The sequence below is a fragment of the Maniola hyperantus genome, chromosome 10 (assembly GCF_902806685.2).
Source record: "Maniola hyperantus chromosome 10, iAphHyp1.2, whole genome shotgun sequence".
Classification (NCBI taxonomy): Eukaryota; Metazoa; Arthropoda; class Insecta; order Lepidoptera; family Nymphalidae; genus Maniola; species Maniola hyperantus.
In genome coordinates this window covers 12,616,072-12,642,831 of record NC_048545.1, presented here as the reverse complement: position 1 = coordinate 12,642,831, position 26,760 = coordinate 12,616,072, and the positions used below count along the sequence as shown (strand labels likewise).

The following is a 26,760-nucleotide window of genomic DNA, read 5'->3' as shown; positions in this document are numbered from 1 at the left end:
AAAATAGCCTATGCGTGAAGCACAGACCACTTTTGTCCTATAGACGCCTAATAGCCGGACACCCCCGATCGCCAAGCTTAGGCAGTTGCTTAGCATAAAAGTCGACCCACGCCCGTTCGGTACCCTCAATCCGCACATTGTCTTGTTTACGTGACTTTTGAGTCCATCAATCACAACAAAGCATTCTCCCCTGTCCCCCACCAACATTTTACGATTTTGTTGTCATGCAAAACCTTGTATATGCGTACTCTTGAGGTTGAATTCTCAGTGGCTTGAAGTCAAGGTATTATAAACTATCTCCATTCCAAATTTCAACATAATCCGTCCAATAGTTCTTGCGTGAAAAAGTAACAATCACATACACAGACACACATACCTACAAACTTTCGCTTTTATAATTTTAGAAGGTATTTTCTGACAGGATCGACTGCCAGTACTTGAATCACTGTTGTATGATTCACGTGCTGGCAAATCGATCCTGTCCTAATTTAAATAGTTATAGATTTTTACTAACAAATAGGTTTAAGTTTCGTGTAATTACTAACACTAATATTAATAATTACTAACAATTAGGTTTAAGTTTCGTGTAATTACTAACACCAATATGATCCTTGTTGGTCGAAATAATAACATTTTATTTTTTATTTTTATAATATTAGTGTGATATTTGAATAAATTAAAAAATTGCAATACTTAAGTAGGTATACCTATATCGGCACTACTTTGCTGGCTGTGACAATTAGAGAGGACAGGTTTTTAAAAATACCGTGAGAACTCGATTTTCCGGGTTAAAAAGTAGCATATGTCCGTCTTTGGGATATAAGCTATCTTCGTAAAACAATTCGTCGTTCAAAAAAATCAGTTAAACGGACGGGCCGTGAAAAAGTACCAAATAAAAAAACACTTTCGCTTCTATAATGTTAAGAAAGAACTAAGCTAGATTAAACAATTATCAAGTGTTCAAAACTAATACAAATATTACAGAATTATAGATTAATTATTATAATTATTCGTAAATTGATTCTATAACATTTAACGCTTAGGTACACAAAAACACACGTTCTTCTCACGTATGAATGCATTAACCTCGAGCTTACAAATTAATATAACCTTAAATATTCAAATAAATTTAATAGTGAACCAGTTGCTATAATAAACTCAGACCTATATAAAAAAACAACCTATCATTAAGTCTGGCATGTCGAGGGGTGACCATGACATCTTATGACTACATATATTACTATACAAATAATTATATTAGAAGGCCGGTTTCGGTCATTACAATGTATTGGAAGCAAAGTTTAGGTTTAGCTTAGAACTAGCATTTAAAATTATTTCCTACTTGCCTCGCGACTTCGCTCGAATGGATTACGGCTATAAAAATTCCGTGGGAACTCTTTGGTTTTCCGGACTAAAAGTAGAGTGTGTGTCACTGCCCAGGTCCTCATTTAAATCCATGTAAAGAATCACGAAATCGGTCAACCCCCGAATCCAACTCGGTTGGGCAGCGTTCAGGAAGCTTCGAGATGTCTTCTTGTCCAAATTCCTCAGTGCTTGAAGACCAAAGTCTTCGAACAGTGCGTGTTGCCAGTGATGACATATGGATCCGAGACATGGTTGCTAACTATGGGCCTCATAAGAAAGCTCAGAGTCACTCAGCGGGCGATGGAGAGAGCTATGCTTGGAGTTTCTCTACGTGATCAAATCAGAAATGAGGCGATCCGTAGGAGAACCGACATAGCTCAAAGGGTTCCGAAGCTGAAGTAGCAATGGGCAGTGCACATAGTTCGTACAACCGATAGACGTTGGGGTCCTAAGGTGCTGGAATGGCGACCTCGCACCGGAAGACGCAGCGTTGGAAGATCCCCCACTAGGTAGACGGACAACATCAGACGAGTCGCAGGGAGCCGATGGATCCAGGCGGCGCAAGACCGTGGCGTGTGGAAGTGCCTACAAGAGACCTATGTCCAGCAGTGGATGTCTATCGGTTGATGATGATGATGATGGTGATGATGATGATTGTGAAAGAATCACGTCGATCCGTAGCAAAGACACTTTTCCATATAGATTTTAGTGTCCATCTCTATCTACTGCATGATAGTTAAAGAGAGAGGTACATATTTTACAGTTTAGCGACTTACATTAATATTTTAGCTATAGCTATTTATTGTATAAATAAACGTCTTTTCTTTCTTTCTTTCTTTCTATAGACGCCCATTACGCTAAGTAACGTTAATCGCGAATTTCGAGTAGGTAGGTACTAATTAAGCTGTGATAGCCTAGTGGTTAGGACGTAAGCCTTTAAATCGGAGGTCGCGGGTTCGATCCCGGGCACGCACCTCTAACTTTTCGGAGTTATGTGCGGTTTAAGTAATTAAATATCACTTGCTTTAACGCTGAAGGAAAACATCGAGAGGAAACCTGCATGCCTGAGAGTTCTCCATAATGTTCTCAAAGGTGTGTGAAGTCTACCATCCGCACATGGCCAGCGTGGTAGATTATGTCCAAAACCCTTCTCACTCTGAGAGGAGACCCGTGCTCTGTAGTGAGCCGGCGATGGGTTCATCATGAATGAATGAAGAATAGAATAGAATAGATTTTTGTTCAAATAAACTTTTACAAGTGCTTTTGAATCGTCAACTATAGTTTAATTTACCACTGGTTCGGAATGCCATTCCTGATGATGATGATAAGGTACTAACTATTATGTACCGAATTTTGAATTCATTTTTTGAATAGGTAGGTTCTAATACGTACTTAACTAAAGCCTCTACTAAAAGTCAACTAGGCTCAAATTAGTAATAGCTAATGGTAATGGTATTAATTATCGCAGTAATGGATCCATCAAACGTTCGGCTCTATATGTTAGATAGGTGAGTCAATAACTAGAACTAATAATCAATCAGCGTTGTTCCTAATTAGCAATTAGCATACCTGATTTTCATAACAAACCTGCCACAAACTAGCAGCGTTCAATCAATATGTAGCCAACCAATTATAATTATTGACTGAGTTACGCTCAATGCAAAGAGATAATTTAGTTGAAAATTAGCCACAATAATAATGATCAAACGAAGTTATCACTACTCCCTACCGATTATACATACGAAAGTGTGTTCGTTTGCAGGTTTGTCCTTCAATCACGTCGCAACGGAGTGACAGATCGACCATGGTTTTTTGCATGGTTATAGGTCAAGACCTGGAAAGTTACATAGGCTACTTTTTACCGCGACCGGTGCGTACAGATGGATTGTTCCAACTAAATTAGTAAATGACTGGCTGCGTGTGTAACCTCACGTCTGTTGTGCTGTATGCCCTAGTCTAGAGTTTGGAGCACTCGTAGCGCGGTGTAATTTACCCTCTAGAATCAGAACGGGGAATCAATCGCGACGCGAGAGTAGCGAGCGGGGCAACTTTCACACCGCCTTCATATCGGGCGAGTGCCCCGGTGTGTATGTACGAATACAACGAGTAGTCAGCCCGAGCTAGGGTACAAACGATTAGCGAGATCTTAAAGAAAAAACCGGTCAAGTGCGAGTCGGACTCGTACACAAGTGTTCCGTAACATCGTACAAGAAATAACACTTTAATTTTTTGGATTCTTCCCTTTATTATAAGACATTGCTACCTGCCAAATTTTGTGATTCTATAGGTCAACTAGAAGGACCTATAGGTGTTGAAGCTCTTGACGGGTCTTGACAGACAGACAGTCAACGGAGTGATCTTATGAGGGTTCCTTTTTTTCTTTAGGAATACGGCTACAAGGATTAATATTTCTTGAGTTGTTTTAATTGCTCAGCGTTAATAACAAAGGAAATTAGTCGGTCGTTGGCTTGTTTTTTTTTCATCGACGACTGACGAGACACGAGAAAACCGTCTCTTTAACTTAAACCTCGTTCGTCGATCAGGCCTTTTAAGTTTTAGTCATACTTTATTACCATCGCCCGACCTACCGTAACAAACGAAACAAAGCAAATTACACCTTCATTGTTTACGCCAACTGATCCATGACAAACAATTAATTACAACGCACGGAGAAATTCTTCGTTTCAGAGACAATCGTAACCTCTCTTTTAAGTATTTGCATGTAAAGTCGTTGTAACACTGACCTCTTACAATATCGACTACTACAGACGCTTTGTTTTACTTTATATGTTTGCAGTTATACCAGCATTCTGGTATAACTTTTTCCTGCGACATCCACATTTCAGGTTATAAAAATAACATAGAAAACTTTGGGATGCGTCTCCAATGAAACAAAGACGTGTGTTTTCGATCACTCAGATTTTGAGTTAATTATCACGTCGTCTCATCTAGGTAACAATAACCTGATTTGTCTATTGAACACGTCTACGCTCCGCTTCAGTGGGAACGCATCCTAACAATAACTTTCTCTGCGCCAAATTCGTCAAGATCAGTTCACTGGTTAGGCACTGAAATGTTAACAGATATGTTTATTTAGAGACGGTTTTAGAAACATCAAAAGCGTGAAAGTGATGCTTATTCCAAGAACGTCAGGTGGAAGTATCCCACGAATGGTATCAACAGAAACAGGTTTCGATTCCGGTAGCAAATCCATCCGATCCACATTCATAGAAGCTGTCAAAATGCTTTGTACTTGCAATACACCAGCATTGCTAGTTAATAGCAATGACATGACAGATTATGCTTCTTCTTCGTCGTAACACTTTTGGCAGAGTGGTCGTGGTCATCACGAAGTGACGTTTTTGGGAGCAGATGTTATACGCCTCACGAGCATTCGCCACTTCTCTCTGCTTGCCGATAGTCTGGTATATTCGTGCACTTGCTGGCTGCAAGCCCATAGTGGAATTGATTTGGTCGACGGTTCATCGCGTTGGTGACCTTTCCCAAATTATGGATTATGCTTAAGAATCTGTTTTCAGAAATATCGAATCAGAGAGCCTACGAAAGCGCCTTTGCGCTATTTTTCTAATAAATCCACCAGCCATCAAATCTAATAGCACAGCTATCCTAGGGTGTACACCCGAAATTATGGGCAGGGTGGATAGACGGGCACACGTTTTCGAGTATACACCCTATAGGGTGGGTATTTAAAGTGGATAAACGGAATAAGCCGAAGACTGAAACTAGTCTGGCATACTCCGAATAATACGTGAGTTCAGCCGTGAGACATTAAGAAAGAAGGAAAGAAAGAAAAAGTTTATAATAATCTCCTGTGTTAAGTAAATCTATAAGTATGTAAAGATCCAACAAAATCGAAACCAACATTTATAATGGATATCACTCACGGTAGTTTAAAATTAGGGCAATTATTTGGGAAACATGTGATTTTCACATAACGATCATGGCAATTGATGTTATTGGCCAAATGTTGCTGAAAACTTGCTGAAATTACACAGATAATAAATAAATAAATAAAATAAAAATCTTTTTTATTCGTATAAACTTTTACAAGTACTTACGAATAGTCGGATGCATCTACCACTGGTTCGGAATGCCTTTCCTACCGAGAAGAACCAGCAAGAATCACGGCGGCGGTTGCTCTTTTCAAATATTTGATATAGGTACAAGATTATGCCATGTAGAAAATAGTATTTGCAGTCTTGTGCGTTGCTGGAACGAGCTGCAGGTCAAATCCACGCTCTTTAATCATTTAGATAATCTTCAATTGTGTAATATGCTTTTTTCAGGAGCATATTTTTAATAGATTTTTTAAACTTGTGCAAAGGTAAGTCCAAAATAGTTTGCGGCATTTTATTATAAAAGGTAATACCCATACCCACAAATGACTTTTAGACTTTCCTGAGGCGGAAGGTAGGAGCTGCAAGCTTGACAGGAATTGCTTGCAATAAAGTTTACAAAATGGAAGTTCATGTAGGTACTGACATAAACCGCCACATTCTCTAACTTGTTCCGTTCCTGAGTGTAGGAACATCAAGAAAAGCATTACTATCCGCTTTCTCTCCGGTCCTAGCTTTATCGGTCCGCGCCCATAGAAAACGCCCGGTGAAAATTATAAAATCACCTTAGTACATCCGTGGCAGTTATATCTGTCATATTACAATCACTACCCATATTATATATTATATTATAAATGCGAAAGTGTGTTTGTTTGTTGGTTTATTGGTTTGATGGTTTGTCCTTTAATCAACTCGCAACGGAGTAACGATCGACATGATTTTTTGCATGGATATAGTTCAAGACCTGGAGAGTGACATAAGGCTACCTTTTCTCCTGAAAAATCAAGAGTTCCGACGGGATTTATTAAAATCTAGTACTAGATAAATAGATAACTCACACTTGCTAACATCAGCTAGTACTAGATAACACCCCCAACTTCGTCCGCGTGGATTTAGGTTCTTTAAAATGTAATTCATTTATTATCTCACTTTAAAATGACCTTGGCACATGGACAGACGGAATGACGGACTGGACTAAATAAAGAGTTCCTTATTTTACTACAGAACCCAAAAAATATTTAAAGGTTGACGTATGTTGATGACATGATAATGCTTTGCCCAATTATTAAAAAAAATACTGAAAATGACAAAGCATTCTCATAACTATTTTTGTATCAGCAGTCATGCCAACAGAAACGTCTTAAAAAGGACAAAAACTTGTTTTCATTTCAAGAAATCCTTACAACATACCTCCCGAGTGAAGAGAGCCCACGATCTCAATCAAATTATCATGCTTAATATTTCAATTTGGGTGCATACAAGAAAGCTCGTAAAAGAAATAAGAAGTCATCGGCCGTTTAATGAGATCTTTTCATATAAATATGGGTTTATGTGGGATTATTAACATTCAAATGTCTATTCTAATAACTGGTGAGGGCGTCTTTATATGTAAATGTATTTATGCAACGAACACTATCCAAAGTGGTCAAAGAATATTTAAAATTAATATATGTAGAGCCTATGTGAGTAAGATTTTATTGTATGAAATGAGAATTGTACAATCAAATAAGGTAAGTAATGTAATAGCCGACCCTATTAGTCGAACATTTATGAAGGCGCATTGACATTGTCCTCTGACAAGTGAAACAACAATCGAATTAAAGTTAAAAAAAAATAAGTAGGTATACGTGTGAAATGTTAATCTCAATTTGTGACGTCAAACTTGACGGTCTTTGTCTGTGAAGATTTTTTAAAATTCAAATACAAGTTAGCCCTTGACGGCAATCTCACTTGGTAAGTGATGATGCAATCTAAGATGGATGCGGGCTAACCTGGAAGGGTAGCCCGCATCTTTGGTTTCTATACACGGCATCGTACCGGAACGCTAAATCGCTTTTATACGGCTTTGCCGTTAGGGTGGTAACTAGCCATGGCCGAGCCTCCCAACAGTCCAAACCAGAAATTTGGAAATTATTAAATTCCAAACCCCTGCCGGGAATCGAACTCTAGACCTCCCACTAACAAGACCACAGCGCTTACCACTGTGCCATGGAGGTCGTCAAGAAGAAAAATGTCTTTGATCCATTGTTGGACGTGGCCTCTTTTTCGCATATAATCACTCTTTTTCGCACTTTTTAGATGTCATGACTCCTTCTGCTAGATGGCACTCTCCACTCCTAAGACGCAGTTCTCCATTTATTCAAGCGTAGGTAATTTCAATGGCATAGGGAAGTCATACAAAACAATAAGCTACCAATTTTTTTTAGTAGATCTTGGCCATTTGGACTAGTGGAGGAATCAGTGTGGCCAGAGTGAACTAGAGTAAGGGAACTCTCAGTTTAATCCTGTACGGCGATTGTCTAAAACCTGCATCAATCATTATTACAATCTCAATTGTTCTGTTTGGCTGAATTTATGCGCTTCTTGTTCCAACAATGCATTGTAGCCAATAGTGAGCGAGCGTTAACCAATCAGAGATGATTGCGATCGTGACATTGTAGCTGTCATTCTCCCGCAATCGCGCAGCTGAATCAACGATATGTCAAACATTAGGCTATGTTGACATAAAATCATAGAAAAAAGGGCTACATTATCAACGCCGAAATGTCATTCTAAAACCCGATGTACATTATGTACTGTACGCCTGCCAGTGACGTCAAACCCTCGGCGTTTAGTCAGAAGTTCCCTAACTGTCGTGAACTCTGGTGTGGCCCTTATGTTAAAAAGTTTGGAGACCCCTGGCATAGACTATAGAGAATCAGGGCCCTGATCAATTTTCAACAGTAGTTAGCAAAACCCCATAATCCAGCTAAGCACAACAGCTGTATTAAATAACCGCTTGGCCATTAATTCTATTAACATGCTAATATAATGATCGCGTCTGTCGACACTGGTGCAGTTATGCTGACACCATTTGACACTTTCATATACATCGTTTTCTATGAGCCTGATGTCGCCAGATATGTTCCATTGATGTATTAGCATACAAAGCGACCGCGTCTATCTCACAAGTGGGCTAAACGTCTTCGGTACATAGCGCTTTGGTGCCATGACACCAAAGAGTAATGCGGTGTGAAACGCTAATTAATGATACCACAATTTTTTTTCTTCTACGCTAACCCGTTTTGGTATTAGACAGCTTAATTTTATACTAGGAGAAATCGTGTATAGTACGCGAAAGGTCGAGATGGCAATCGGGGAGCGCCCCGCACACCCGCACAGCCCCGCGCTAACCCGGTGCGGGCGAGCGCAGGGGACGTGAGGGTATGCGGGGCGTCCCCCCGCCTCATACTCCGATTGCCATCTAAACCAGTCGCAGACTATACGTTAAAAAAAAACTTTTTAAAAGGCAAAGCTTTTTATTTAATGTAAAAAATTTAATTACCAAAACAAAGAATGTGACAACAAATTCGACTGTCTAGCCATGTACTATCCATAGAGTCATCCTCATAGAAGTCATAGATCGTAGAGACCTTTATCATCCGAGACGATCAAGTACCATAACCATCTACTGTCATCCAAACCAACGTAACCTTCATTGAAATCGATAAAATAACTGACATTCAACTGATAACAAACAGTTGGTAACAAAGTGGCCTGTAATACAATATAATAGGACGCACAATTGGAGTGAGTGAGTTACAAAACCAGCTCCGATCGGTCTTGGCCAGTCCGCGGCGTGCTCAATCCTGAATACTTCATTAGATGACTAAACACTACTCTTAATAAAGGAGTAAACGTTGCTATAACCATGCACATTGCACATGACTGTAGACATTTTGCTCTCAATCGATACAATGTAAAGAAATATCAGCTATCGCCTCGGAGACTTGAGGAGAATAGGGACGACTACATAATAGAGAAGTATTCCTCTAACCAATCCCAATAAACTATATTGCCGGTCATTGATGTATTAAAACAAGAGTATACATATATAAGATTATTAGATTTGTTTTATCATCCTTATAAAATCATTAATATTGACCCTTACTTATCTATTAGAAATTAGAAATTTATTAAGCTACATTCTAATTACTATGATTTTGTAACCAACTTTTTTATACAATAGCCTGTAAATTCCATCTAAGTGGAAATTCCTTTATGGAACAAATAAATGTCTTAAACCAGAATATTTGCGGACATAACATAACTCCATCATCCCTCGATTATGTAATAAATTCAGTCAGTCACTCGATATCAACATAAATCCAACTGGCACGTTTCGAAAACTAGTTATTAGTAACTTAATTAGACAATAAAACTAATTGTGTTAAGAAGCGTTCTCTGTGTACCTACTTATTAATCGCAGAAATATCTATCACTTTTTTAAACATTTTTTTAACTATTCTTACTCCTAGGTTAACTTTACTATAGTTTTAGATTTATTCAATTACCATTGCACCTTGAATATTTTTTGTTTTTTGTGTTTTCACTATTTCGGAAAGTTTAAGCTACTTTTTGTATTATTTTACTTATATTATGATTAATAATTGTTCCATGCAAATTGTGTGAATGTGCATGTAGTGTTTGCTTTCAAATGATTTTACATACAACGTCATGTAATTTAACTTTATGTAATTTAAGATCATTTTTGTAAAAATCGCTAGCGAACCTTTTCAATAAAAATAAAAAAATAACATAGTAGGTAGGTATGTGAAGAATATAAGAGTGAAGTATCTATGGGACCCAGGGCTCATGGCTGTAATGTTCAAGGTATAATATTATAGTTTCGATTGATTGGTTGATTAGATAATCTTGATTGCGGCAACACAATCGCTTATTTCTTAATATAATTAGCCATAGTTCGTGACATAGTGGGGAATATCCGTAATCCATTCCTACCGGATTTTCGTTATAATAGATCACGGCAGCGACTTCGTCCGCGTATAATATATTTAGGTTTTTAAAAACGGGATTTTTGGTTCAGAGATAATTTTGAGGTGGGTTGTATGAAATACAGCCCAACTAGCCTCTGCTTCCAATCTGATTTCCACATAAGAAACCGTTATTCGGTCCCAAGCTCTTCGGTTTGGCGAGATAAATTGACAAATTACCTGTCCGTCTCCTGAATGCAACCTATATGTGTACCTTTTGTCAACATCTGTTAAAAAAAATTTTTATGAAGTCCCGTGGGAACTCTTCGATTTTCCGGAATAACAAGTAAAATGTCCTATTCCGGTGTGCGAGCTGTACCAAACTTCATCAACATCAGTTAAACGAATGGGCTTTTAAAAAGCACGTGGGAACTCTTTGGTTTTCCGGAATAAAAAGTAACATTATATCCGTTTCCGGGATGCAAGCTAGCTCTCTTGGTACTAAACATCAAAATCAGTTAAAGGAATGAGCCCGTAAAAATTTAAAAGATCGCATTAATAATATTAGTATGGATTGGATTAGCTAATGAAGGCCCTTATGAGTCGACCGCACGTGGACAGTGATATAAAACGTGTCAGATTGAGGGCAAAGCTGTTAATAATTTGTCCACTAATGCGGCCATTCAACTGAAACGACATTTATAAATTGTAATTTATAGCGTAAACATTAAAATATATGTGTCAATGTTGTCAAGGTCAATTATAAGTTACAGGTAATTTATGCGATACATGTAGGTTGTAGGTAGAGAGTCGATTAATTATATTACATCGACGAAATAGCTGACAGGCAATTAATAATAACATACCGTTTGTAACAAAGTGGCGAGTAATCTATATTCTACTAGCTGATGCCCGCGACTTCGTTCGCGTGGATTTAGGTTTTTAAAATCCCGGGGAAACTCTTTGATTTTCCGGGATAAAAAGTAGCCTATGTCACTCTCCAGGCCTTTAACTATATCCATGCTCCGTTGCGACGTGATTGAAGGACAAACCAACAAACAAACACACTTTCGCATTTATAATAAGGGTACTGATACTACTAAGTGCCGATTTCACCAACGTCATTCGTTTAATCGAGGAATAAATTGGGCGTAATGACAGTTTTTGTACTGATAATCTGCCAAAATATCAAATTTATTCTCGGATAACACTTATTTTACGTTGGTGAAATCGGCCCTTAATATTATAAATGCGAAATTATATCTGTCGGTCTGCTGGCTAGCTTTTCACGGTCGCGGTCTATCCTTTAAACAGATTTCTCTATAATGTTCTCAAAGGTGTGTCAAGTGTGCCAATCCGCACTTAGCCAGCGAGGAAGACTATCCGTTCTCATTCTGAGAGGAGACGGGCCCGCGATGGGTTGATCATGATGATGATGATGATAGCGCGGACGTAGTCCCGGGCAACTGCTAGTTCAATATAAGCAAAAAATGTGTGTCTGTCTGTGAGAAAAGTCTGGCTTTATTCCTTATCTACATTATAAAGGAAACTTCTGTGCAAAATTTCAGCTTTAGAGGTCCAAGAGGACTGGGTCATCAGTAAATCAGTGATTCAGGACTTTTTATTAAATAAGATTTAGTATCTGATCAATAAATCTAGGTAAGTAGGTATATACACTGAGTATTTTAATATTTGAGGTCAGGTTCTAACCCTCGTTGCTCGTTTATTTCTGTTTGCTGCTTCTGCCAGGCCTTTGAATTACAATGACTTAGGTATATCCATAATGAACTATAGATACAAACATAATATGAGAGTGATGTTCCGAACCCTTCCTCGCAACAATAATATGCGCGATCATCGTTCGAGCGTCGACCCAAACCGGCGCATTCAGATGATAAGCCATTTTAAATGAGAATATTGTACTGACCGCCATTTGTCCTCGCCTCTAACGAAAATATGGCTTACACTGTGTGACAAATGAAGATCATATTATACTGTTGCGATAAAATAAATTTAGACCTTTTTATTTAAAAACCGGCCAAGTCAGACTCGCGCACCGACGACGGTCCCGTACTGCAGTCGCATTTTTTCGACAGTTACATCAAAAACTTTTGTGCATAAAATAAATAAAAATCTGTTTTAGAATGTACAGGTAAAGCCCTTTCATATGATACCCCACTTGGTACAGTTATCTTACTATTAAAGTTGAAAATACTAATTATTTGTTCATGAACACATTTTAATATTTTTTTTTGATGTAACCACAAAATCACGGTTTTCGGATTTTTTCCCTTACTAGAATTTTTACTTAAGCGATAGACCAGAATTCAGGTGAGATTGTCATACATAAATCTGTCACCGAAATGCTATCTGCTATCATAATTATCTGCTAAATTATCATAAAATGCCGTAACATTTAGCACTGGGACGAAAAACTTGCTAATTTTGAGACCCTGAAATAATGATAGCTGTATACGACATTTGTTTAATACAAGATTTCACCTTCAGAGTGTCAAGTTACAGTTCCCACGCCTTGAACATAAAATCATTATGAAAATATATGCATTTTTGCCATACCCGACGTAACTCTACTATTCTTAGAAAAATGTAATCGCACCCGTGCGAGCAAAGGGTTCGCTTCTGCAAATCGAGCAAAATCTGATATGTACTTGTATTAATAGTCCACGCACATTTGTTACTATTCATACAACGTCATTGTTTTATACCAAACAAAGCTATTCTTTAACTCTTTAGTAGGTACATTTTATTCGATATTAACAATTAACTTCGTATCTTGCTCCTCGCTTTAATTCAATATATTCTCTGCTTCTTTTTTGATGATGTTCCTGCTGAAATCCACAAATCATTTCCCAAGCTGTCTGTAATCTGTACTTATCCAAAATTGGCAAATCTGCTGATACATTTGAAAGAGATCATAAATTTTGTCGTAACTTTAGACTCGTTTTACGAACGACATGTTTCGTATTCAGTCTAGAGTCTCTTTGGCGTGCTAGTTCAAGACTCATTGAGCAAGGCATCATACTCGGATAATATTAATGCGGTACGCAGTCGTAACATCTCGGGTGACGTGTGCTTTCGCGAGTGAAATCGTGGGTGAAACCGCCGAGCGGATACGAGTCTGCTTTCTACCCCGCCTCCCGCCGTCCAGAAGAAAACTTGCTGCTAGTATGACTCTAATAAGCCTAAGATCATGTCTAGCGACATTTTGTTTCAATGAATTTTGTCACCGTCCAAGGTCTTGCACACGATAAATCCGATATCACTGTCCGTAAGCAATTTCACCCTCAGCCACTGGCTGCCTGGTGCACTTCGACCACCCGTTGTAGCAAATCTTTTTTGCTACTCTAGTTTCTGCATCCCGCGGTCCAGTAGAAAACCTGCAGCTAGTATCAGTCCAATAATCCTAGATCATGTTATTTAGTCGAGGAAAATGTTGCTAGTGTGCTATCTCTAGTAGCCTAATAGATACGTCTCGTAAACAACTATAGACACTTTTAAATCTATCAATTCTAAGAATATGATCTGGCTATAAATCATCCCAACAGTAAAGATCTACTTACTTGTGATAATTTCGTTTTTGATTACTCTAATTAAACTAGCGGATCAAGAGGACTTTGTGAAAATAAACATATCAGAGCAGTCTGCAAAAAACGATCATAAAGAACATTGTAGGTTTTTGCACCCGTTGTGCCAGATATTTTTTCCACGCACATGCAAATTGTGTAACGAACTCCCTTCGGTGATGTTTCCACTAGATTTCAATATGGCGCTATTCAAATGGCGCATCAACAATTTTCTGAAAAGACAGCAACGCATTGGCGATTCATCGTTTCGAGCTGCGAATGTTCAAGGGCTTCACATCACTTGACATTACATGTCTTGTCTGCCCGTTTGCTCGTTATTCAAGTATAGAAAATAGCAACTTTACAGCGAGCATAGTCACAAGTTAAGGCTAGACCGATTTATAAATTACGATTAGATGATCTGGAGAGAGCGTTAATATTCGCGTGACACTTGTAGACCCATAGAACATAAATTATAGAGGATTTAAAATTTAATGTCAAGGATTTAGCTCAAATACAGATTAAAAATACTGAATCGATGAAGAAATAGATTGTGATCATGGCAATTATATTGCTATTTTATCGGATGTATTAAATTTGTAACGGTTTTAGAATGGCCGTGAAAACGTTATCAATTCTCACCTCGCTACTGACTTGAGACTTATTATAGTATGATGATCATGGATATACATATTTAGGTATATACCACAAGCTTTTCCCCGTTACTTTGACCGCGTGGATTTAGGTTTTTAGAGATCCCTTCTTAGTGGCGGTCTATGTTAAAGACAGAGCCTAAATGCAAAATCAAATTTTTCTTGACCCAGTTTTACGTGGATGTCTGTCAATTAGTTTTCGTTTAATATAATACTAAGTGTATTAAATGAAAATTAAATACTGTCCGCGGGTTCTTATATGTAGTAGAAAATTTCCGTTGTGCCAGAGTTGTGGAAAAAAAATAGAATTCAATGCATGAATTTTTCGAAATCGTCACTTTGCATTGTCGTCTTTGCGTCGCACTTTGATTAGAAATGGATTAATTAACGTTGAATTAAAAAGAAAATCGACAGGTAGGGCGATTGTCTAAAACCTGCATCAATCATTATTACAATCTCAATTGTTCTGATTGGCTGAATTTGTGCGATTCTTGTTGCAACAATGCATTGTAGCCAATAGTGAGCGAGCGTTAACCAATCAGAGATGATTGCGATCGTGACATTGTAGCTGTCATTCTCCCGCAATCGCGCAGCAGATTTATTTTATTTGTTTTTATGGTTAGGTACCCCTAAAAATTTTAGAACAGACCTGATCGATCGATTTTATGAGATTTAAGTTACTACCTACATGTGCACGGTGAATATTCTCAATGAATATAAGAAAGATCGTCATCGTGAGGGAAAGATCGTTTTAAACTGCGTCTCAGACATGCAGTAGGTAAGTATACAAGTTTGTCGCTACAGTGTAGGCGTGCTGATATTTACATTGAAGCGTCTTCAATACCCGGTCGTCCACAAGGTCAAGCGCCACGTGCGCTGGCTACTGAGTCGCTGGATAGGGTTGCTAGAAACTGAATTTTTATTGGATTATTCCAACGTTCTCATGTCTTCAGTCGATAACTAGAAAATTGTCTCGCAAATAAGCTTTTAATTTTGCTTTAAAGTACATTTGATTGAGACAAAATATAGATACCTATTATAGGTAATCCCGCCCATTTTACCACCGAACCGCATAACGTCGGGCGAGTTCCCATCCTTCCATTCTATCTAAGTTTGGAAAACTCTTCCACGATCTGTGTTTCGTGCCAATTACAACCCGGGTATCTTTAAAACAAGAGTGAATAGGCATCTTCTAGATAAACACGTCCCATCTTAGGCCACATCATCCCTTTCCACCGTGTGTGTGTGTGTCGGTGTGATTGTGGTCAAGCGTCCTATGATTTTTAAAAAATTGTGTAAATTCTTTAATTTTATTGTAGTATTCTTTAGCATTATTTCTGATAGGTATATTACTGTAGCTATATCATCTCCGAATGCTACAAATAATTATATTAATAAAATAATAAATTCCACGAGGACGAAGTGGCAGGCAAAAGCTAGTAATAATAATAAATATGTTGTTAGCAAATGTTCATGGGCGGCGGTAATCACTTAACATCAGGTGACCCCACCTGCTCGTTTGCTCGACATTTTTATTTAAAAAAAATATGTTAGTTTATGCATCTGGCGGTGGCAACCCTTTCCGCGACGTGTGCACTGCTTTGTTACTGTTTCATGGTGCTTTATAACACCCATTCTCGAGTGCAAAGCTATTCAACCGTGACGTCAAACAAATTTAAATATTTGTAAACACACCGCTGTTCATATAGATATCACCTTGAGTTCGTTTCAGGGTCCATCGCCTAGTATCAACTAGCGACCCGCCCCGGCTTCGCTTGGGTGCAACTAATGTGGTGTCGGTGTGGTTATGTATCTATATATATATATATATATATATATATTATATATATATATACTAGTATTTTGCTCGCTGCTCGAGCTGCTAAAGCGGCTCTCGAGGTCTATAATGGCCATTTTGAACAATTTAAAAAAAGTCATACATTTTCTATGAAAAAAAAAATTCCGCCATTTTGAATTTTTTTTCAAGTCATCAAATAGACCTTTAGATCCTGATCATCTCTTGCCAAGAAACCATTCTTCCATCTTTCGTACCCTCCGAGATGGACGCCGATGAAATTTGTATGGCGGCCATCTTTTTTTCGGAATTTTGATTTTTTTTCCATATTTTTCAATAAATAAACACGAAACATTTGCTCTTGAATCACTCTATCTATTGATAAAAACCGCATCATAATCCGTAATTTGAAAGATCTACAAACGTACAGACGGCGTGCGCGAGAGAATAAATAATATAAAATATAAAAAATAAAAAATAAATAATATAATAATATATAAATAATAATATATAAATATAATATATAAATAATATATTTGATATAATATATTATTATTACATAATAATAATATATTATTATTACATAATAATATATTATATCAAATAAATGTTTAGAAAAAAGATCAATTAAAGATCTCGTCCCGAATAGAAACGAGTGGCAGTCCCCATTTTATTTATTGTGGTCATTCATATTTTTTTGGTTTACAAATCGAGGACACCATAATATTTTTCGGGGCTAGCAATAAATATTAGTTATGCTTCATAATACGTACACTCGCGACATCGCATCGTTCTGAGGTAAATTATTAACGTCATTTATTAATACACGCTTTTTCTTCGTACTTTTACGTAGTCATTAGTTAGTCTGTTATTTATTAGCGAACGAAGGCTTTACATTTTCCTGTTACCTACCACTCTGTTGGCTGAAGAGTGAACCTATTAAACCTTTTTTTTATTTACTTACCTACATAATTCGCCCCGCAGTTTGAGTCTGCCCTTATGATTAAGCTGTGCATGCAATAATGATGTGCTCTAAGGTTGGAGTGTGTTTGCCTAGAAGATATTGTATTTCAAATCGTGATACAATGAGGCCCATCTCGAATGTGCTATTGTTTCAACAGGATGTCTTTCTTTTAATCCAAAAATTTTGTTCGGAACTTAAGATTTTGTAATTTAACTATTTTTTGAACATATTTCTCTTTTTTCCTTTACATTGCATTGTAGTTTACACGGTGTCGAGCAAAACTAAGACCATCATTATCATCTCAACTAATCTAGCCCTAAAAGCTCACTAGCCTACCCTCGTGCTCAATTTAGGGCTAACTATCGCTAGCCCTAAATTGAGCACGAGTCTCCCAGAAATGAGAAGAGTAGGCTGCAGTTCACCACACGGGCCAAGTGCGAATTGGCAGATCATACTTACATCTTTGAAAACATTATGGTACACTCTCAAGAATGCAGGTTTGACGACGATGTTTTTTTTTAAATAGATATAGCGAGCAAACGAGCAGGCGGGTCACCTGATGTTAAGTGATTACCGCCGCCTATGAACATTTGCAGCACCAGAGGAACCGCCGATGCGTTGCCGGCCTTTTAGGAATTTGTTGGTCCGCCCCTTGAATAACCATATGTTATAATCTACGTTGTCTCCCTTCACGGTTACACATAACTTCGAAAAGTTAGAGGTCGTACCCCAATTAGGAGGAAACCGACGTTTTAACCACTAGGCTATCACCGCTTACAAAACTATGATAACAAACCTTCCTCATACAAGATTACGTCTTGAATGTTGCATAACGTTACACGGCAACGTTCACAGCGCTAAAATAAATTTCTTTTAGAGTCATTGTGTTTAATGCGCAGCAGCCTCGCTTTAATATTGTCTCCACGTATTACGAGTGTAGAGCCACAAGTGCCACAAGTGTTGAGGTAATAAACTGCCTTAACGTTATAAAACTGCATTATCTCATAAGTGCTCGTAATGTACATTGTTGTAAACAAAACATGCGACATACACGGGGAAAAACCGGCAAAGTGCGAGTCAGACTCGCGCACTGAGGGTTCCGTACTGCAATCGAATTATATCGACATTTTACACAAAACTATTATGCCTAAAAATAAATAAAAAACTGTTTTAGAATATACAAGTAAAGCCCTTTCATATGATACCCCATTTGGTATAGTAATCTTACTTTGAAAGTTGAAAATAGCAATATTTGTTTATGAACACAATTTAATATTTTTCTTGTCATGTGACCACAAATCCTTGGTTTTTAGATTTTCCCTCATGTCTGCTATAAGACCTACCTTGCTGCCTTTTATGATTCTAGGTCAATTGGAAGTACCCTATAGGTTTCTTGACAGACAGACAACAAAGTGATCCTATAAGGGTTCCGTTTTTCCTTTAGAGGTACGGAACCCTAAAAAACCGGAAGATGGTCGTTCTAGCTATAGGTACCTACTAGTAACAAAGGGGCTTGATAAGAAAGTACTCATCAAGAGATAAGGGCCATCATACATGTAGTATCTCCATTATAATATGTATACCTTCAAGTCAAGAGTGAATAGGCATCTTCTAGGCAAGCGCGCTCCATCTTAAGCTGCATCATCACTTGCCACCACCAGGCCTGATTTGCAGCCAAGCGCTAGTCTATAAATAAATAAGCAATCCAATCCAATCCATCAGCCTGTTTGCGTCCACTGCTGGACATAGGCCTTTCCAAGAGCGCGCCACCAAACACGGTCCTCCGCCTTCCTCATCCAACCGCTCCCCACCACCTTCTTCAGGTCATCGGTCCAGCGGGCGGGGGGTCGTCCTACACTGCGCTTACCGGTACGCGGTCTCCACTCCAGAACACGTCTGCCCCATCGGCCATCGGTTCTGCGACAGACATGGCCTGCCCATTGCCACTTCAGCGCGCTAATCCTTTGAGCTATGTCGGTCGCTTTTGTTCTTCTGCGAATTTCCTCGTTCCGGATTTTATCCCTGAGAGTGATACCCAACATAGCTCGCTCCATAGCGCGCTGAGCGACTTTCAGTTTGTGGACGAGGCCAACTGTCAGTGTCCACGTTTCTGCTCCATACGTCATCACAGGTAGGACACACTCGTTGAAGACCTTAGTCTTAAGGCTTTGCGGTATCGACGATTCGAAGACCTGTCGTAGCTTTGAAAATAAGCAAACTCTAATCTAATAATAATAAATCTAGTTAAGAAATGCGAAGATCCCTAGATGAACCAGAATCGCTAACATAGTTAAGATTTATAAATTTCATTATTTTTTTATTTTCTTAACCATGTAATATACTCACTTCCCGTTACTTACGTTTACTTATTTAAGTATTTTTCTCGTAAAAGAACCTGTTTTGAATAATTTTTAACTAGTTAATGAATAATTTATTTCATTATGTTGACCCAGTGATTAGGTAGATCATGGATTATTATTATTATCATCACGGGCTCACGGATCTTTATTCCATCTTTAACTGTAAGAACTTATGAGCTTAATTAACATTTCATCATCATCAACCGATAGACGCCCACCCAGTGGCGTGCACAGGTTTGAAGCCAGGGTAGGCACTAGTTAGCTAGGAACCTGTTTATTGGCAGGTCAAAATGAAAAATATGCATTGAGCTATTACAACTGGGGTAAGCAGTGCATTCATGCCTCTATGGCCTGCACGCCCCTGCGCCCACCGCTGGATATAGGTCTCTTTTAGGGACTTCCACAATCCACACGCCACAGTTTTGCATCCAGCGCATCCGCCTTAATCCAGCGACTCCCTGCGACTCGCCTGATGTTGGGTCCTAGCTAACGATAATATTGACATATCCAATTTGCGACGCAGAATGTGGACAAACCCTAATGTAATAGAAAAGTCAGTGTACCAATATGTAGGTATGTCATGCCACGTTCTACAAATGAAAAACCCGGTTAGTACCTACTGCTTAGTAGCTTATCCTTAAAAGCGACTGGAATGTCCATAATCGCTTTATGTCATCGGGCTAGGTCGAGATAGGAAACCATACGAACGCCAATAAAAATGCTGTAAAGGCGCTACCACACGTACGCGTTGTACTGTCTTAAGAACCGGTTTGCGCTCTTTTTACGAAAATAAATATTAACGCGGAAAAATTGTGTGCCTTAAGGCGTTATTACACGTGTTTCTACTATCGCAAACCTGTACTTTGTAATTTGTACCTATCATAAACTTTAAAAAAACTTGAGTAAAAATGTAAAGGCGCTACGACTCGTACGTTTTACTGGTGAAAACCGGTTTGTATCTTATGAACTTACGAAAATCGCTACTCGTGTGTCAAGTTCTCATATAGGTGTGATATTTGCTACTGGTAAGCATTGGCTTTAACCATTTCACAATTTTTACCTAAGTTCGTCGGAACTCGGATTTCGGATATCTATGATCTGAGGCCTTTTCCTAGGAAAGGTAAAACTAACGTTGCATGGCTTTTTTGTTGTTTCGGATTGTCTATGCTGCGTAGGCCCTACTGGCCGCTACAGCGTCACCGGGGGAGGTGGGGGTCAGCCTGGGGGTGACCCCTAGGGCTCGAAGAAATATTCGAGAGGTCGGTTCGGGGGCAACGTCCTCCAAAGAGCGTCTGCTGTGAGGCTCGGACCACGGCTTAGAATGACGTTGGGATGGGTGAAGTTGTTGAACTACTGGTTAGTCCGCACGCCCCCGAGACCGTGGCGTGAGTCCACGTCCGGGTGACGTTAGAAATCGGGGACCTCGTCTTCGCCGGCGAAGACGCTGTGTTGCATGGCTGCATACCCTTTTGTTATTATAGAACTTTGAATGTGCTATAGCGGGGTGGGGGTGGGGAGCAATACTTACTGCATACTTAGATTATTGTGTATTTTAGCGTTTAAACTACCGTGAGTGATTTCCATTATAAATAATATCTGTCCCGGCTGTACTCACGTGTTTAGTCCACGTTAGACCGACTAGTTTCGAACCCATCCGGGGTCCTTTTTCAAGGGAGTCAGTTCACGCACGCGCCGCGGTTTTGACTCGGGCTAACGTCGACTAAACACGTGAGTACATCCGGGACAGATATTATTTATAACGTATTGTGTTTTTTATCCAACATAGGTGGGTATGTGGTATTACAATAGATACAGTAGCTGCTGTGAAAATTCGTACCTTGGTACCATAAATAATTAAAACACTAACAACCGTCCGCGTCGTGACATTGACCAAGGCGACGTCCTTGTGTGAAACAAAGTAATGTACATAAATGTTCCGCAAACACTTTCGTTTGAGTGCTTGGAGCATATTACGAGTGAAAGCGTTTTGATTCGTAATTTTGTCTATGGAATCGGTAAGCCCACCCGTGCGAAGTTAAGTCGGGTCCACTAGTCATCAGAAAATATTAAGGTTTCTAAAAAAAATTTTAAAGACATTTCACCGCTATCTATTAATAGCCTCATCTGGTGACAGACGGGTTGACTCATTTTTTGCGCAACGAATCAGCCTGGCTGTCCAGCGCGGAAATGCAGCCAGTATTTTTGGCACCATTATAAGGCTAGCTTTAAGTTTTATTGTAATATTAAAAAATCGTAAAAAAGTGGGTAGGTATATCGCAACGGCGTTCGACTGTCAGGGCTGCCGCTACATGAAATCAAAACCGGCACGTGTGATACCGCCTGTAGAAACTTTGCACCTATAAAAACACTCGTGATTTCCTGGAACTATTATGTGTTTTATGCTTACATTCTGCCTTTACATGATATTATTTATTAGTAAAGATTATATCATGTTTTCCTAATTTTGCCATACCAAATCAACTAAAACTTTAAAGGGGAATGCCGAGATTTGGCCCAAAAGAGCCCAGCATATTTTTATTGTGAAAAATTAATATAATATTTGTTCAAATTTTTTAAGTTTTTAATATGTATGTATGATACATGTATTTAAAATAATTTATCAAGTGGAAAAACGTTAATGTACAATGCGTTTGTGCAATTTGAAAATCGATCCTAAAATAAAGAATAAAAATAATTTGTAACATTGAAACCCTCTCTTTTTTTTAATCCATATTTTTACCGTTTAATTGCTGTTGATTCCATATAGTTTAATGTGTGCGCACTTAAGGGCCAAATTTACTTTGGCCACCTGGCGTTCCCCTTTAGAAAAGATCGGAAAACCGTCTGGGTACCAGTGTTTGCAAGTACAAGGTAAGTAGGTTATCACGCCGCTGCGCCAGAGGTTATCTTAACTATGCTAGTTATTTTATAAACATACACACACACCTAAATAACATTATGCAGTCACACAAGTTACTTTCACAACGGAAGTGAAATAGATAAGCAATAATAATTAAAAACGAATAGACGAAAACTAATTAAAACACTTGGGAAACAAATCAATCATGATATTACGAAATCCTGATTAGATAATTTGACATAATATACCTACATAATATGGTAATAAGAATAATTTGTCAAATAATATTAGTTACAATGTTACAAACAAACATGCAATTAATACACATCAATGTATTTTTTCCCGAACAACATCTTAAGTTGATCGCATACTAGATGTCAGACGCTAAAACGCAAAAGCCGCTCGAGATGAACGCAAAACATTTTTCAATTTCATTAGTAGACATGACAGCAGAAGTAAGGTGCCAATGGTTATTTTTATTTCTTTTTAGGATTCCGTACCTCAAAAGGAAAAACGGAACCCTTATAGGATCACTTTGTTGTCTGTTTAGATTTCACGACACCCATAGCCTAATATTTGACAGATTTCGCTCACTCTAGTTCATTCTGTCATCGTCGTGTCGGCCTGCCACGCTGCTAAGGTTAGAATATTTCATTTGATGTTTGTGATGGAGTAACCTCATTCCGCTGATATTATTTGCATTTTTATTGCTTGGTAAGTAGCGTAGCCTAGGCGCGTGCGACACATGCTGTAATCTGCGACCAGCTTTAGTCACATATCAAATTACAGCTCTCTATACATGTTAAATAGATATAGGCACTCTCTATATGTAAAACAACTAGGCAGATAAAAAATGTAATTAATTTTTTGTACCAGGTTGTATAACGAGAACTATAAGGAAAATTTATTAAATATTCGTTTTTAATACAAAGTTTTTTAATACAAAGACTCGACGAATCCTTTTCGATTAATCGTTCAAGAGTTCTAAAAGTTTCTTTACTAAAACTTTTATATCCGTCAAGGATTTTAACTCTAGGATAGCAACTCTCTCTATAATTCCACCGAGATTCTTATGATTAGAAATTCAGCAGTTATCTACTCTTTTCTCTTCCTCTTCTTCTTTGTCCTCGCCTTATCGGTTACGTGGAGTCGGCTTTCCTTATCATGCGGCGCCATGCAGAGCGCGTGTTCGCGTCTTCGTCATTGAGGCCGAGGCGTTTCATGTCCCATTAGACATTTGTCATCCAGGTAGTTTGTGGTCATCACAGGGCAAACGCTGAATTTCCGACGTGTGGAAGTCCCTCATCATCATGATCAACCCTTAGACGGCTCACTACTGTGCACGGGTCTCCTCTCAGTATGAGAAGGGTTTGGCCATAGTGCGGACTGGCGGACTACACACCTTTGAGAACATTATGACGAACTCTCAAGTATGCACATTTCCTCACGATGTTTCCTTCACTGTTAAAGCGAGTGATATTTAATTTCCAAAAAGTTAAAGGTGTGTGTGTGATCGAACACCTGACCTCCTGAATAGGAGGCGGACGTCGTTACCACTATCACGGCTTGTGGAAGTCACTACAAGAGACATATTATGTCCAGCAGTAGACGTCTATTGGTTGTCAATGACGAAATGATTTCTTATTCTCTTATTCGTATTTTTTTTCTGTACGTTTGTTTGTGTTGTTGTGTTTTGTATAACTGTAAACTGTGCGCTATGGTCCCAAATAAAATATTATTTATTTATTTTATTATTATTTATTCTCTAAATTTCAGAAATTCGCTTATAAACTGCACCAATATTACCAGACGTGCCTTCTGCAAACAACAGCACAATGGCAAGCGCGTAGCTAACCTAAAGCTGTTCTACAACAAAAGAAAGTCGTGTAAGGAATTACATAAACGCTCCGCCTGTTAACAATACACGTTAACTGTTTTTTTTTTTAGAATAGAATAGAATAGAATAGAATAGAATAGAAGTTTATTAGTTGATCCGACACATGATAAACACAAATATTTACAAAAAAAACATTCCTTAAAATCTAATAGGTACCTATTATCTAAAATGTGTCGTGCCAACGAAAAGGCCCGAACTCAGCTGAATGTTGTGGTTACACGATGTAACCACAACGCTGGTTTTCTGTTCGAGCCCAAACGAGGGAAGTCCTGGTTAGTAGCATCATTATTTATTTGTACTTAAAATAAAATAAAATAATAAAAATAGGTCAAAATTGTGTTCTTTATTTTTATGTTACTGCTATTATAGATTAATCTAGGGTATTATAGATTAAGCTAGGTAATTTTTACTTTTTTTTAATTTTTTTTTTGTAATTGGCGAAGAGAACTTCTAACATAATATCATATCCATACAAAAAATGGCGGCGATACTTAGCTGCAAAAAATACTTTAAATTAAAAAAAAGAATACTGTAAGCCTGCGTTTATGTGCGCTCTCTGATATCAGTACGTACCTACATTATCATTTCTAAAAAAAATATTAGGCCTAGAAGCACCCCGTATCTATGCGGACAAGAACGCTAAATAAAAGTTCTAGATTGTCCCTGGCTCAGGTGTTACTAATAGCCGCTCTACTTTTCAAACTTTTTACTCAATCTCTTTGGTAACAGCGCTATCGGTTCCTTGTTATGGTTATCGCGTATCCATCTGGTGAATATGAAAGAAGTACTCGCCGGACAAGTTGCGTAACCTCCCGGCCACACACTGCCCGTGTGGCATGGGAAGTAGCGAGGAAAGGAGGCAGAGACGTAGTGTAGCTGCGTTATCGTATGCTGCACGCCATGCTCGTCGTTCGGGCATGAACGCGAATAACGCAGCCACACTACACACGTAGTATGAAATCTATAGGGCGCACTTTGACTTTGCTTAGACTTAAGGCAGAGTTCAAACGAGACAGAGCAATATCTCTCACATAAATCTGTCGTTTTAACTCAATCTTAAGTCTGAGCAAAGTCAAAGTGCGCTCTATAGATCTCGGCCTACGTCTCTGCCTCCTTTCCTCGCCACTTCCCATGCCACACGGGCAGTGTGTGGCCGGGGGGGGGGGGGGGGGGGGGGGGGAGGCGTTGCGTAACCAACAAAAGTTACAGCAACTGTATATGAACCAGAGCAATTCGAGTTCAAGATTACATTACATATTAAAAAGTCTACGTTAAAATGTTTTTATACTATGACTAATTCTGTTGTACACAATCTCTAAACTATAATGACTGGTTTAAATTTATTGCTATCCTTTTCATAATGCCCTCTGTGGAAAAGGACATCATTAGATTTAGCTCGGTCAGTTTAGATTGTGTAGGACAACAGAATCAGCCACATTATCTGTTTGACCGTCGCTCCGAGTGATTCGCTAAATCAGTGTCTAACACTGAATGATAGCCACCGAGCTCATTTGACATCTATTTTTAATCCATTGAAAGTTTTCTACGTACTTACCTACTTCTTTCTAAATTATTTTAATATCAGCCAGTAAAGCAGCCATGTAGAACAAACCAATGTCAGGTTAGACGCTCGAGTTAGTGAATCACCTAGCTGGACAATAAACATATCAGCATCCATTAAATTTGTCCAGATTCAAAAATTAAGATTAAAAAAAATTTTACAAACAAAATAAAAACCGACTTCGATACACAAACACTAAAAATTGAAAAATAATTTAATTTATTACCGAATATCTTATGTATACAAGAGTTAATATAGTTCCATAATAATACTTTTTGGTGCCGGTGCCAATTAGCTTTAGCTGCGCGAATCGTCTAGACTTCATATTTTTATGAGACTCCACAATGGCACCTCATTGGCACCGACCCCAAAAAATATTATTATGGAACTATATTAACTCTTGTATACATAAGATATTCGGTAATAAATTAAATTATTTTTCAATTTTTAGTGTTTGTGTATCGAAGTCGGTTTTTATTTTTTTTGTAAAAATTTTTTATTTCACAATTTTTAGTGGCCCCATGGAATTATGCTATGACTGGTTAAAAATCTACTGTTTACTAAGCTTATACACTGATCGCGAGCAATTTACTCTTATCCGTTGAGGAGTTCCAGTATCTATCTTCGAAGATGTTCATCAGATCTTCACCAAATTTAAATGGGACCAACTTTGAAGTATACCCTTTCAAACAAAAAAAAAAAATTTCAAAATCGGTCCAGGCGTCTTCGAGTAATCGGGGAACATACATTAAAAAAAATTGAGAACCTCCTCCTTTTTTTGAAGTCGGTTAAAAAGGTAAATCAATTCTTCAGTTTTTAATGTCAATTGTTGAATTTTACAATTAATAGAATTGAAATAATAGTGATGATAAGTATTATTTTATTATTTTT

The 26,760-nt window shown here is 38.2% G+C and overlaps 1 protein-coding gene across 2 annotated transcripts in view; it reads right to left on the bottom strand.

Moving 5' to 3' along the window:
• Nucleotides 1-26,760, bottom strand: part of twin (CCR4-NOT transcription complex subunit 6-like twin) — a 291,402-nt gene that overhangs the window by 202,855 nt on the left and 61,787 nt on the right. The window lies entirely within an intron of this gene.